Below are 12,523 nucleotides of genomic sequence, written 5' to 3'. Positions count from 1 at the left end.
TCTTGGACCAGGCCTGTCTGGGGGTTTCTGGGACTCCCCTAAGTTTCTCCCAGGAGTGCTGCTTCCTTGTGGGGCCCAAGGATCTGTGTTGCTCCCCACGCTCATAGCTATGGGCCGCATTACCCCAAATCATCAAAGCCCGCGGCGCTGGGTTTCTGCACAGTTCCCACTCCAGGTAGGGCGGGGCGGGCAGAGGACGCCCAGGGCCTCTTCCCGCGCCACCCCCCGGGACAGCAGGATGAGGGGCTTCCGCGCACCTTGAAGGCATCGGGGTGCAGGCCAAGGGCATCCAGCTTGTTCTTGTTCAAGTCCAGCCACTCCAGGTTGGGCGCTCCCAGGAACGCATGGTCCGGGATCTCGGCAATTTCATTCTCTGTGCGCACACGGGGCAGCCATTTTCCGGGTCCCTCTGTCCCCCTCCCCTTTGCCACTCTACCTCTCCCACACGGGCCGGAGGCAGCAGTGGCACACTCTTTGAAGGAGCTGGCTCTTCTGACTGTCCCAGGTCAGAGGGGAGGTGGGCCGGCCCCAGGCGCAGTGGCGTGGCAGCCACAGTGGCCAAGGGACCAAGGTGTATGGCCTTCTCACCCCTGCCACGGGAGTGGGTGCAGGGAAGAGGGGACACCCACCTGCCAGGTACAGCGTCGTCAGGCTGGGGTCGGACAGGGCAGGGACGTGTTTCATCTTGACGTTGCCACAGGCGATGGCCGCCTGGGCCAGGAGGCAGGAAGCCGGCAGGGAGGGCATGGCCTGCTCCATAGCGCCCGGGTCTGCAAGCCCATGGCCGTGCCCTTGCCTGCTTCCAGGCCTTTTCCGCCCACGACCTGTGGTCTCCGAGTTGCCGCTGTCACCTTGGCCTCGGGTGTGATCTTTCTTTTGATGCCAGCCTCCAGGGCTGGGTTGCTGGGAGGCACCTGGAGGATGAGAGATGAGGCCCCAGCCTGGCCACATAGAAACAGGGGCCTGCCGAGGGGCAGGGGCTTGCCCGGGGCTCCCTGGACCTGCCGGTGACTTGGCCAGCTGAGCTGGAACAACAGGCCACTGGGCCTCCTTCCCTTGGCACCAAGGGCAAAAGGCCCAGATCGGGGCCCTGAGGCTGGGGGAGGGGACCTGCCCTGGGAGGGTTCCCCAATTGCCCACACACGGGGCCGCTCAGCTTGGGCACGTTGAGAGTGCGGTGGGGTCTCAGTGGCTGGGGACGTTAGTATGATTGGCGGAGGTTGGCTCTTGCCTCGGCCACTTCACCCCCTGCAGGGCCCATATGGGGGCTGCCGGTCCCAGCTGGTCCTCACCTTTGGGGGGCCTCCTAGGCTTTGGGCCCCTTTTCCTGGCTTCCTGGCCCCCTGCCTGCCTGCCCTGGCCCTCCTTGGCAGCCACTGCCCCCTCTTGGGCTCGGGGGGTCCTGGTTGCCTGCAAGGGCCTGAGCTCGGCAGCCCGGGGCCTCACCGCCCCAGGCCCCGCTGCGGCTGTGGCCTGGAGATGGGACTGCACAGCGCCGGCCCCGTGGTTGTGACCCTGCTCCTGCCCCCAGGCTGCTGGCGGCGTCGCCTTCCTCTGGGCCAGGCTGGGTCTGGCGGGGGCCTTCCAGCGCGGGGCTGGGGGCTGTTTGGGGGCTCTATGGGCTCCCTCCTCGGAGGTGGGCCGCAGCCGTGGCCTGTCCAGCTGCCCGTCACTAGGCCTGTCCGGGCTGCCGTTCCCGGGGGTGGGTCGCACTCGACCTGCAGAAGGAGCCGGTGTGGGCTGGGGTGCCTGGACCGCTATGTGGCCGGGAGGCAGCACCTCCTTCCCGAGCTGGGGATCAGCTGTCGGCCGGCCCGCCTCCCTCCTTCTGTCCACCCAGGCCTCACTTCTGCCCTCTTCTCTCCTCAGGGGCTCTCAGCCTTCTGTCACCGACCCCCAAGGCCACCAAGTGTCAGAGATTCCCTGATCTCCTCCCCGATTTTTCATGGTCCCAGAGTGGGGGACCCCGAGCGGGAGAGACGGGGAGCAGAGAGAGCTCAATGTCAAGGGCAGGATGGGTCGCCCTGCCTGCCTCTCAGAACTCCTGGGGACCCTTCAGGCCTGTTGGGACAAGGCAGCGGCAGGTCCTTGACTCATGAGGGTGGGCCCAGGAGAGCTTCAGTAGCCCTAGGCAGAGGGGCTGGGCCTGTTCCTGTGCCCGCCCCCCCTGCCCCGGTTCCCTGTGGGTTCTTCCTGGACAGGGAGGGGTGGGCAGCCTCTGGGGAGATGAAGGAGTCGCTGGTGGAGGTGATGGCCCCAGTGGCTGCCGCGAGAGCAGGTTGTTAGGGGCCAGGCGAGCCCCGGGGCCACGCTGAGGGGCTTTCAGCCGCTGCAAAGGAGGGGCGGCGGCTCCCCGCCCTGGGCCTCCCCTCCACCGCATGGAGCCCCTCCTTAAGCAGCACTGACCAGGGGCCTGCCGTCTACAGGGGGTGGGGAATTGGGTCCCCCCACCGGCCCCTCCCACCCCACCCCTGGGCGGGGCCCTCACTTCCGGCGCCAGCTGCAGTGGCCCCTCCTAGGGGGCTGTCTCCCCTCCCCCGCCCCCACCCTGGGCAACCAGCGCGAGGGCCTCCCAGAGTCTGCAGTCCCCCCTCGCCCCCCAGGGAGGATTCCCTGAGGCTCATGGGTCCCTCCTGGCCCTGAACCGAACACCCACGGGGGGCACCACGTGGGCAGCCTCAGGGTGACCCGCTCGCTCTCCCTCTGCCCCCGCCCCGGGGGGTCCCGCTAGCGGGGCAGGGTCCCGTCCTGCCAGCCTCCCTGCTGGTGCCCCCTACTCACCGTCGGGGGGCCCAGATGGGCTGGGCAGCAGCGGCCGCAGGGTGGGAAGCCCTATGGAGGCTGGCTGCAGCACGGGCTCTCTCAGGCCCGGCCCCTGCCTGGTCAGGGCCCCTCCAGGGCAGCAGCCCGCCCAGAGGGCCAGGAAAGGGAGCAGCGCGCTCTGCATGGCCACCGTGCGCAGGCCGCCCCGGCCGGCGGAGGGGATGAAGGGCTGGGAGGGGTGGCAGCGGCGGCCGCGGCAGGATGGGACACCAGGGGGGCGGCAAGTGACAGTCCGGATCCCTGAGCTACAGTGCTGGGAGCCTCCTGGACCCAGCCCGGCCCTTCCCCAGGAAGGCTCCCCCCAACGAACGCCTCCGCAGGCCTGGCCCCCGACTCCCCCCAAGGTCCCCTGCTCCCACCTGAGGAGAAAGAGAGATTGATTTTTTTCTTGGACCCGAGCTCTCTCGCTCCTTTTCTGAGAGGCCTGTGTTCCTTCTCCACTGGCGCCGGCCCAGTGGCCCCTGTGAATGGGGCTTCTGTCTCCGCACACAGGGGACCTGGGAGGCCCACCACAGAGCAGGCTGCCCGCCCCAGGCTGCCAGGTCCTTCCTCGGCGGCTGGGAAAGGAGAGGCGCCGGGCCCCGAGAGCAAGCTGCAGGCCCCAGGACCTCCAGGGTCCTCGGGAGAGGGGGCAGGTGCCAGGGCCACTGGGACAATGGCGACTCCGGCCCCTCTGGAACCGGCCAAGCCTGTGAGCTTCCACCACAGGCACCGGTGCCAAGGCCTTCCAATTCCAGGAACACGGGGGTAGCAAGCGTAGACCCCAGCCCCTGGGGCCCCAGGGCCGCCCGGGCACAGACCTCGTGCCTCAGACGGGGCTGGAGGACGCAGTTGAGCCCCTGCTCCTTCTACTGGCTCCCTGCCCACCTCTGGGCAGCTTCCCTTCCTCCAGGCGTCCACTTCCTCCTCTGTAAAATGGTGAGCAGGTATACGTCCTGAATGCCACCTCCCATGCCCCCTCCGCCCACAGCGGAGTGTGTGTGGGCCGGGGGCGGCCGGGTTCCTCGGGCACACTTGGCTTGGGGTGGCCTGGCAGTGGCCTGGGTGAGGCCACCTCACCGGTTCCCCCAGACTGCTTGGCTGAGGGTTCCAGGCCTCAGTGTGACGGCTGCCCGAGACGCCCCTATGCCTCATGGGTGCCCTCTCAGGCAGAGGGGTACCTGTGGGTCGGGGTGGGGCCTGAGAACAGGGGCTGTGGGCTGCAGCAAGAGGCAAAGAAGGGGTGTCTGACCGCAGGCCCCCCGGCCCGCCCTCAGAGGGCCCAGCCCCAGGCCCAGCTGTGGGAGCCGAGGGCGGGCGGGGGCTGGCAAAGAGGCCGGGTCTCACCACATGGCTCTTCGGGGCCAGCCTTGAGGAAGCTTTTCCTACAGCTCTGTCCAGCATTGACTTATGTTTGGAAGCGATCTTAAAAAATGAGTTAATTGTGGGCAAGGCTTGGGCGGAGGGGAGAGGGGGAGGGGAGTGAGCAGCAGGGCCAGGAAAGCTCGTGGAGAAAGCGGGTCCCGTAGCCATCTGGGGTTCAAGGCACCGTCAGGGGCCACAGAGGAATGTGTGAGACCCAGGACAGGGCTGGGGGCAGGGCACAGAGTCCCCCGCAAGTGGGTCTTCGTTGGGGTCTTCAGCGTTTGCCCATGTGGGCCTGGGGATCAGCCCGAGTCCGCAGCGCCAGCTGTACTGCGGCCGGGGTGTGGCAGGGACTCACAGGGTCTGCCGGCACCCCCCTCCCCTGTCCTGTCCAGGTCTCTGGTTTCAGGCCTGAATTTGGGGCCGCGCCGCACGCAGACCAGAGACAGAGCCCGGCTGGGGATTGTAAGCAAGCACCCTGGGCGCCAGGGATGAAGCCACCGTCTGCCTGAGCGCCCGTGGGTGACACAGGATGTGCTGGACGAGCGAGCACGACCCCCCTCCCCCCTTGCGCAAAAGGGACTGAGGGGGTAGGGCTCGCCCAACTCCGATGCCAGGCGCCAGGCCTCCTGCCTCCTGCCTCCTGGTCGGGCATCACTTGAGGAGGTGGTAGGACCCAGCCTGATGCGGGACCCTGTAGATAGACTGTGGCGGGAGCCCTGGCTCTGAACCTCCCCCTGCCTAGGGATGGATTCTGGAATCCTGGCCCCCAACCCATTTCCCCTGTTCGCGCCGCTCCCCAGGCGCTGACTAAACATCCTGCCATCTGGTTCCCATTAGCAGGGCTGGAGGTGGGGGAGGCCTGCTCCCAGGTTTCTCTGGCACAGTGGCCTGGAGGAGGGAGGGACCCCCGCTCCTACCCACCTAGGCAGGAAGGGGCGAGGCCTGGAGCGCTCTCAGTTCCCCAGGTCCTGTGGAGTCCTGTCCTCGCTGCCCTTCCCCCACCGGGGGCCCCGTGTCAGGGGGCCTGACCATCGTGGGGACCTTGAAAGAACCCGCACAGAGCAAAGCCAGCTTGCAGGGGCTCAGCAGGACCAGAGGTGCCGTCCTGCCCCGCCCCTCCTGCACACAGAGCTTGGTCGTGGACTTGGGCTGAGACAGGCAGGGCCCCTGGCCAACACTAACCCTGAGCTTGGTGTCTGGAGCGCAGGGCGGGAGGGTTGTCAGGATTTTCCAGGAACCAGAGATGCAGCCCGGGTGTTGCTGGAAGGGTTTTGGGCTCCCAGCTCTGCCCTGGACGGCCTGGCCATGTGATGTCAGGAGGAAGCCTCCCTGCTCAGGACCTCAGTTTCCCCATCTCGATGTGGTGGCTATGGGCTGCTTAGAAAGTTCTAGAATCTGAGACCTGGAAGGGGCCTAGAGAAGCTGCATAAGATGATCACGGTTGCTTCTGGCTGCACAATCGCAGGGTTCTGAGGGCTAGGAAGGGACTCCTGCCCCCTCCTCTCCTCCTGTCCTTCCCTTACACGTGGCCCACTGTCCACACACACTTGCCCCCCAAGAACACACATACCCTCACAAGTCAGGACACATTCCCTCACAATTGGCAGCCCGGAGGATGCCAAAGCAATGCCCTTTGTCCCTTAAGCCTCCTGAGAACTGCACAGCGGAAAGCTCCCCTCCTGTCAAGGGAGGATTGGAGAATGGATTCTTTGCTCACAGAACATTCCTGAGCCCCTGTGGTGGGCCAGGCACCGTTCCCCAGCACAGCGTGCAGTACGATGGTGAACTACATGGCCAGCTCCCCTGTGCTCACAGAGCTGGCCGTCTAGTGGGGTGCACGAGGACCCCATCAGAAGGAAACGGCTGGTCAGGGTGACTGCAGGAAGAAACACTTTCGACAGGGGATCAGATGAGGACTGTGAGAAAGTGACATTTGGGTGGAGATGTGAGTGAAAAGGAGATAGCCACGCAAAAAGGGCTCCAGTAAAGAGCCCTCCAAAAAGGAGGGACAGCAGTGCGAAGGCCTTGAGGCAGGCAAGGCTTTGGCCCAGTTTGAGAACCAGCAAAGAGACCAGTGAGGTGGAGTGGGCTAAGTGAGGGGTGAGGGTGGGGAAGGGCAGGAGGGCCAGCTTGATAGGGTGGCGGGTGGACTTTGCCTTTGACCTTGAGGGAAGCAGGGAGCCATTGTGGACTTCTGAGCAGAGGAGTCACACATGATCTGACTCTTTAAAAAAATTCGTATTGAAGTCTAGTTGATTTACGATGTTGTGTAAATTTCTGCTGTCCCGCAAAGTGACTCAGATACATATATATATATATATATTCTTTCTTTCTTCATATTCTTTTCCATTACGGTTTATCACAGGATATTGAATATAGTTTCCTGTGCTATAAAGTAGGATTGCGTCGTTTATCCATCCTATATATAATAGTTTGCAGCTACTAATCCCAAACTCGCGATCCTTCCCTCCCTCCCCTCCCACCCCAGTGGCAACCACAAGTCTGTTCTCTGTATCTGTGAGTCTGTTTCTGTTTCGTAGATATGTTCATTTGTGTCGTATTTTAGATACCACATATAAGTGATATCCTATGGTATTTGTCTTTCTCTTTCTGACTTACTTGACTTAGTATGATAATCTCTAGGTCCATCCATGTTGCTGCAAATCCATGTTGCTGCAAAGAATTTCATTCTTTTTAATGGCTGAGTAATATTCCATTGTATATGTGTACCACATCTTCTTTATCCATTCCTCTGTCGATGGGCATTTAGGTTGTTTGCATGTCTTGGTTATTGTGAATAGTGCTGCTATGAACATGGGGGATGCATGTATATTTTCTAATTAGAGTTTTTGTCTTTTCCAGTATATGGCCAGGAGTGGGATTGCTGGATCATATGGTAGTTCTGTTTTTAGTTTTTTAAGGAACCTCCATACTGTTCTCCATAGTGGCTGCATCAATTTACATTCCCACCAACAGTGTAGGAGGGTTCCCTTTTCTTCACACCCTCTCCAGCATTTACTGTTTGTAGACTTTTTGATGATGGCCATTCTGACTGGTGTGAGGTGGTACCTCATGGCAGTTTTGATTTACTATTCTCTAGTAATTAGTGATGTTGAGCATCTTTTCATGTGCCTATTGGCAATCTGTATGTCTTCTTTGGAGAACTGTCTATTTAGGTCTTCTGCCCATTTAGGTCTTCTGCCCATTTTTCGATTGGGTTGTTGGTTTTTTTGGTTATTGAATTATATGAATTGCTTGTATATTTTGGATATTAAGCCCTTGTCGGGCGCATCATTTGCAAATATTTTCTCCCAGTCCATAGGTTGTGATCTGACTTATATTGTAAGAGGGTCCCTCGGGCTACAGGGTGGAGCACAGACTTGTTGGGGGCACAAGGGCAGAAGGAGAGAGCCAGTGTGGAGGCAGCTGCACCCTCCACGGGAGAGGTCACCGTGTCTGGCCCAGGGTGGGGCGGGCTGGTGGGAGAAGTGGGTGGAGCCAGAACACTGTGGGTGGAGTGAGCCTGGGGCAGAAGCTGGGGAGGCCAGCCCCTGACCTCCCAGGTGGGAGGCTGGTGATTAGACAGCCAAGCGGTAACATCTATAAGGCAGTTCCGTGTATGAATCTGGAGCTCAGGGCCAAGGTCTGCACTGCCAGGCCTGCCCTCCTGCTGTCTGTCATTTGACAAGTTCACTGAGCCCCTCCTATGTACCAGGCCTTCTGCCAGGGCCCAGGGCAGAACAGTGGCTCTGCAGCCAAAGACACACCCTTGGGGTGACCCCCAGAGCAAGGGAACAGGCCTGCTCTTGTGCCTTCCACAATGTGTCCCAGTAACATCAAAGCCTGTGTATGTGTGCGTGTGTGTGTACGGATGTGCACATGGATGCCAGGTCTACCCATGGGGGGGGTATGTGGGAGGGTCCCTCCAGAATGTGTTTGGGCATCTATTGTATATAAATAAAGGTACAGTGGCTTTTTCCCTCTTCAAACTTGGAGAAGAAGAAAGCCAAACTTTCCATGCCCTCTTCCTGTTGCCAGCAGTTGCTTCCTTAGAGAAAACCCATCTTGTTTTAATGTCATTAAAACCTCAGAGGATCTGGTCCCAATTAAACAACTTTTCTTGCAGATGCTTTTGTGAAAACTAAATACATCAGGCGATCCGGACTCATGTGTCATGCTTCCTTGCTTGAGACCTAGCGCTCCTGAGGGAGCAAGCCATGGAGGTGGGGGGCGGGGGGAGACACTGAGGCAGGGACAGAGAAAGAAGGAGGAAAAGGGAACACAGAACCCCAGTGATGGCTGGGGATGCAGTGGTGGGTAGTTAGAAGTCCTGGCGGTCAGCGGAGAGAAGCCGACACCTTCAGCTGCTGGGCTGTGGGCATCCCTGGGGAGGGTGCCAGTGGAAGGTGGGCCGGAGGAGGTGGAAAGCAGCAAGAGTGGTTTGGGGGCAAAAAGGTCCCAGGTGGCCGATGTGGCTGGGTCGAGGGAGCAGGGCCATGGCTGGGACAGGGGCACGTGAAGGCCACTTTTCCATCCTCCTTCCCGTCTGAAATTCCAGATGGTTCTTGCCAATAACGTGGGCCCTGCTTGACTCCCTGTAGAAGTTGCCTCTGCCCCTCCAGGTGGGCATGGAGGGGCCTCAGACATGGGACAGAGTCTGGGCAGACACTGGGGCTCGAGTGAGGACTGGGGGCGAGGGAGAGGGAAGGCGAGGTCCACCGCCCGCCGCCGGCCCTCCCGAGTGGGCACGTTCACGTTCCAGTCCTGGCGCCCGCGTCTCCAGCTCCAGACGCATGTGACTCAGCCCCGCCGGCCTTGCCAAGCCGTCTAGACCCGAGCGTCTCCCCGTGGAGGGGGCCGTCCCGCCCGCCATTTCCTCCGCCGCCGCCCGGGGGCCGCCGAGCCCCCAGCGCATGTGCAGCCGCGCGTCCCCGCCTCGCCCGCGCCGCGTGCACGCGCCCCGGCTTGTTCACCCTTCGCTGCGCTGGGCGCGTGCGCCTGGATCGCCAGAGACCCTGAGCGCGAGGGCGCGAGCGGGGAGTCCCCAAACCCCCAGAGGCCCAGTCCGCCCCACCCCCACCCCCACCCCGCCCCGGTGGCTCACCCCAGGCTCCACCCGGGCCGGGAGCGCCCTGGTGGGGACAGCCCCGCCCAGCGTCCGCACCCGCACAAGCGCCTCGGGCCTCCAAGCGGACCCGCAGACCCTCGCAGGCCCTCGGAGTGGGCTGGGATCCGATCCGGGTCCTGGGCATACGAAACGTGCTCTCGCAGGAGCTTGTGGCCTGGGAGCGGGTGGGGTCCTCTGAGCTCCCAAGGGCCCCTGAGCAGCAGGACATGGGAGTGGGGCCCTAAAGCAGGAGATCCAGGGTTTGACCTGCTGTGAGGGCAGCCTTGCCTAGGTGTCCCATGGGCAGGGAGCCACCTGCCCCTCTCAAGGGCTGGCTCTTCAGCTGCCCCTACCTTGGGCTGCTGTGGTTCCTGCCCCAGCATAGGGATCAGACGCGACAGGAAGAGGAGGCCAAGGTCCCAGGGCAGCTTCTCCATCCTTTTGTGCCGATAGTCTCTCAATGTGGACACAGGCCTAGAATGAGAGCGTTCCAGAACTGGCAGTCACCAGGCAGCTCCTAGGTTGACATTCTTATCCACCCAGTGCTAGGACCAGAGACCACTAGGCTCCCCCCAAGACTACCCTCGTGGCAGGCCCACGTCTGTCCGGCCCATAGTGGCAGCTCTGGGGCCCTCCAGACTTCTGCCACCCCAGTAGCTTGTGCTTGGCCAGGCCAGTCCCCAGGGCCTCTGGGATGCTGAATGACAGCCACCCGAAGGAAAGTTGGTGTCATTCTTGTTCCTGGAACCCTTTGGGTCTCATTGCTCAGGTCAAAGTTTGGGGTCCCTGCGGCCTTGAGGCTCTTCCCAATCTCATTTGCAAGCGCCCCCCACTTTCCTGTTCTCTACCCCTCCTCCCATCTGCGTGAAGATGGTTTGTTTTTGAGTGGGCTTCCGGCTGGCACAGATGGCGTGGGCTGGCTGCAAGCCCCAGGCACCTGGGTGGATGGGTGACCAACAGCCCAGCCTGGCGGCTCAGTCTTGAGCAGATGAGAGAGGTTCGGGAAGGGGGAGCGGGGGAGAGTGAGGGGAGAGACAGCCCTCTCACTTTGCCTCTCCTGGAGAACCTTGAACTCAGACCATCCTCAGCCTGGCCTCATTACCCTGTATCATTTCTCCCCCAGATCCAGTGCCAGGCCCTGCCACTTACTTCTCCCATAGAGCTTCTCATCCCATAACTAACAGAATTCTTCCCCTGAAAACCTCTCTCCCTCTGTCCCTCTCTCTCTCACACATACGCTCTCCACCTGCCTTTTCTCCAGGAGCCTGCATTTGGTGCTCACCAGAGGATGTGGTGAGGAGTCCTTTAATCTCCTTTTCTTACTGGGGAATCTCAGGGGTGGGGAAAGTGGGGGCTGAAGGGACCCCCCCCCCCGTCCCTCAAAAGCTCCCCTTTTTGGGAACAAGGCCTTCAATCCCTGTCAGATGCAGCAGAAGCCAATCCGCCTTCTCTTCCTTGCTGGAGAGGTAACACTTGAACTTCAGCTTTCTTCGACTGGCTGTTGGGGGGTCAGATTCCCCCAGCACCCTGGGATCTGCTGCTAAAGGCAGCTGGAACGTCGGGGCTGAGATGCTCTAGGGACCCTTCCTCTTGTCTGATGACCTGCGCACCTCTGGCCAACAGCCCTCTGCTCCAGGGCAGGGAAGCCATGGGGTGAAGCCACCTGGTTGGCTATACATTCCGGTGCCCGAGGCACAAGGCGAGGTGCATCACGTGGCTGGCTGCCTCAGCCACCACTGCTTGCTGCCAGCCCATCCCTGACACAGTGAGGCCAGTACCTGTCAACTGGTCTCATTTTCCAACCTGTTTTCCAAGCACTGACACATGGCCAAGTTTCCCCCATGATCAGGAGGTTGGCTCAGTGCTCGGGTCTGCTCAGGGCCCCACAGCCTCTGCTGACATCTGCCCCCCAGCTGCATCCCCTCCCAGGTGGACCTGTCCTTCAGCCCCATTTTCAGCCCCTGACCGGCCCAGGCCTCCCTCACAGAAGCCAGGGGCTCTGGGCAGGGATGCGCCCTACAGAGCTGTCCACTCCCTGCTCGCCGTAGCAAGCCACCCCACATCCCTCCCTGCCTCCTTGAGCTTGCATACATCCCGAGACAGAGAGCTCCTCCTCTCTTTCCAGGCAGCCAGCTAGTGTTTAGACAGCGCCCTCTGAGAGAAGCACTTCTTTGTATTGAGTTTGAGTCCACATTTCCAGAAGCTTCTACCACTCGGCAGCCCTTTCTCCCCCCTCCTAGAGAGGCCCAGTAGTCTCTGTTCCCATCCCAGCCTCCAGTCTTTCCGGTGGAGGACGCCTGGGAGGCACCACGATTCGGGGCTGGGGAGGCTGCGGCCTGCTGCTGCGCCTTCAGCTGCCATCTCCATGAGCTTAGGGCTGGCCAGCGGGTTCTCCATGCACGGGACGAAGCCCATGACCCTTTAAGACGGTCTTCTCCCATCAAGGCCCTGACAATCCCTCCACGTCCCACCCTGTGCCATAGACAGAGCTGCTGAGTCGGGGAAGGGCTGTTTAGACTACTGGCTCCGTGGAGCTGGGTGGAGAAGGGGAATTTTCTTCCAGAATACACAGGGGCTGGTTTTTCCCCGATCCTCAGGAGCAGAGGATATGGGGAGGGTGGGGAAGGCCACCACACTGCCATGGTTTCTCCCGCCAAATTCCCTAGTCCTAGGAAAGATCCACAGGAAAACCCACAAGAATTTGAACGTCTGAGCTGGGGCTGTGATGGAAATGAAATTTTTTAAAAAGAAAGAAAAACAGAAAAGGAAAAAAAAAAAGATTTAAAAAAACAACCCAAAGACCCCTCCAGCCTTCAGCTGCCAGAAGGGCCCAAGTCAGCAGCCACGTCGGAGCAGACTTGCTTTGTGAGTCTCTGGGTTCCTGGGCCCCTGGGCTGGGGCATCCCTGCAGCTCAAGTCTCTGGGTCCCTGGGCTGGGGCACCCCTGCAGCTCAAGTTCAGAGGCTCTGTGTCCTCAGAATAGCTTGCAATTCCAAACCATTCAGTAGGGAATCAGGCCCTGCCCCGCAAGGCCGGGCTGGGGTCCCTTCCTGTTAGCCCAGACGCCTGCCCATCCCCTTCTCCCAGAACAGGGCTAAGTCCTCTCCTGTCACTCAGAGGACTGCAGTTGCCTCCTGCCAGGTCCCTAGGTCTCCTCGCCTCTAGACCTGCCCCTGATCCCACCCTCCAGGAGATGGCAGGGTGGGGCACAGAGCAGGGACAGACTCTGGAGAGGATCAAGGAGGG

This window comes from Phocoena sinus, chromosome X (assembly GCF_008692025.1).
Source record: "Phocoena sinus isolate mPhoSin1 chromosome X, mPhoSin1.pri, whole genome shotgun sequence".
Lineage (NCBI taxonomy): Eukaryota > Metazoa > Chordata > Mammalia > Artiodactyla > Phocoenidae > Phocoena > Phocoena sinus.
Note: the sequence above shows the minus strand (reverse complement) of the source record.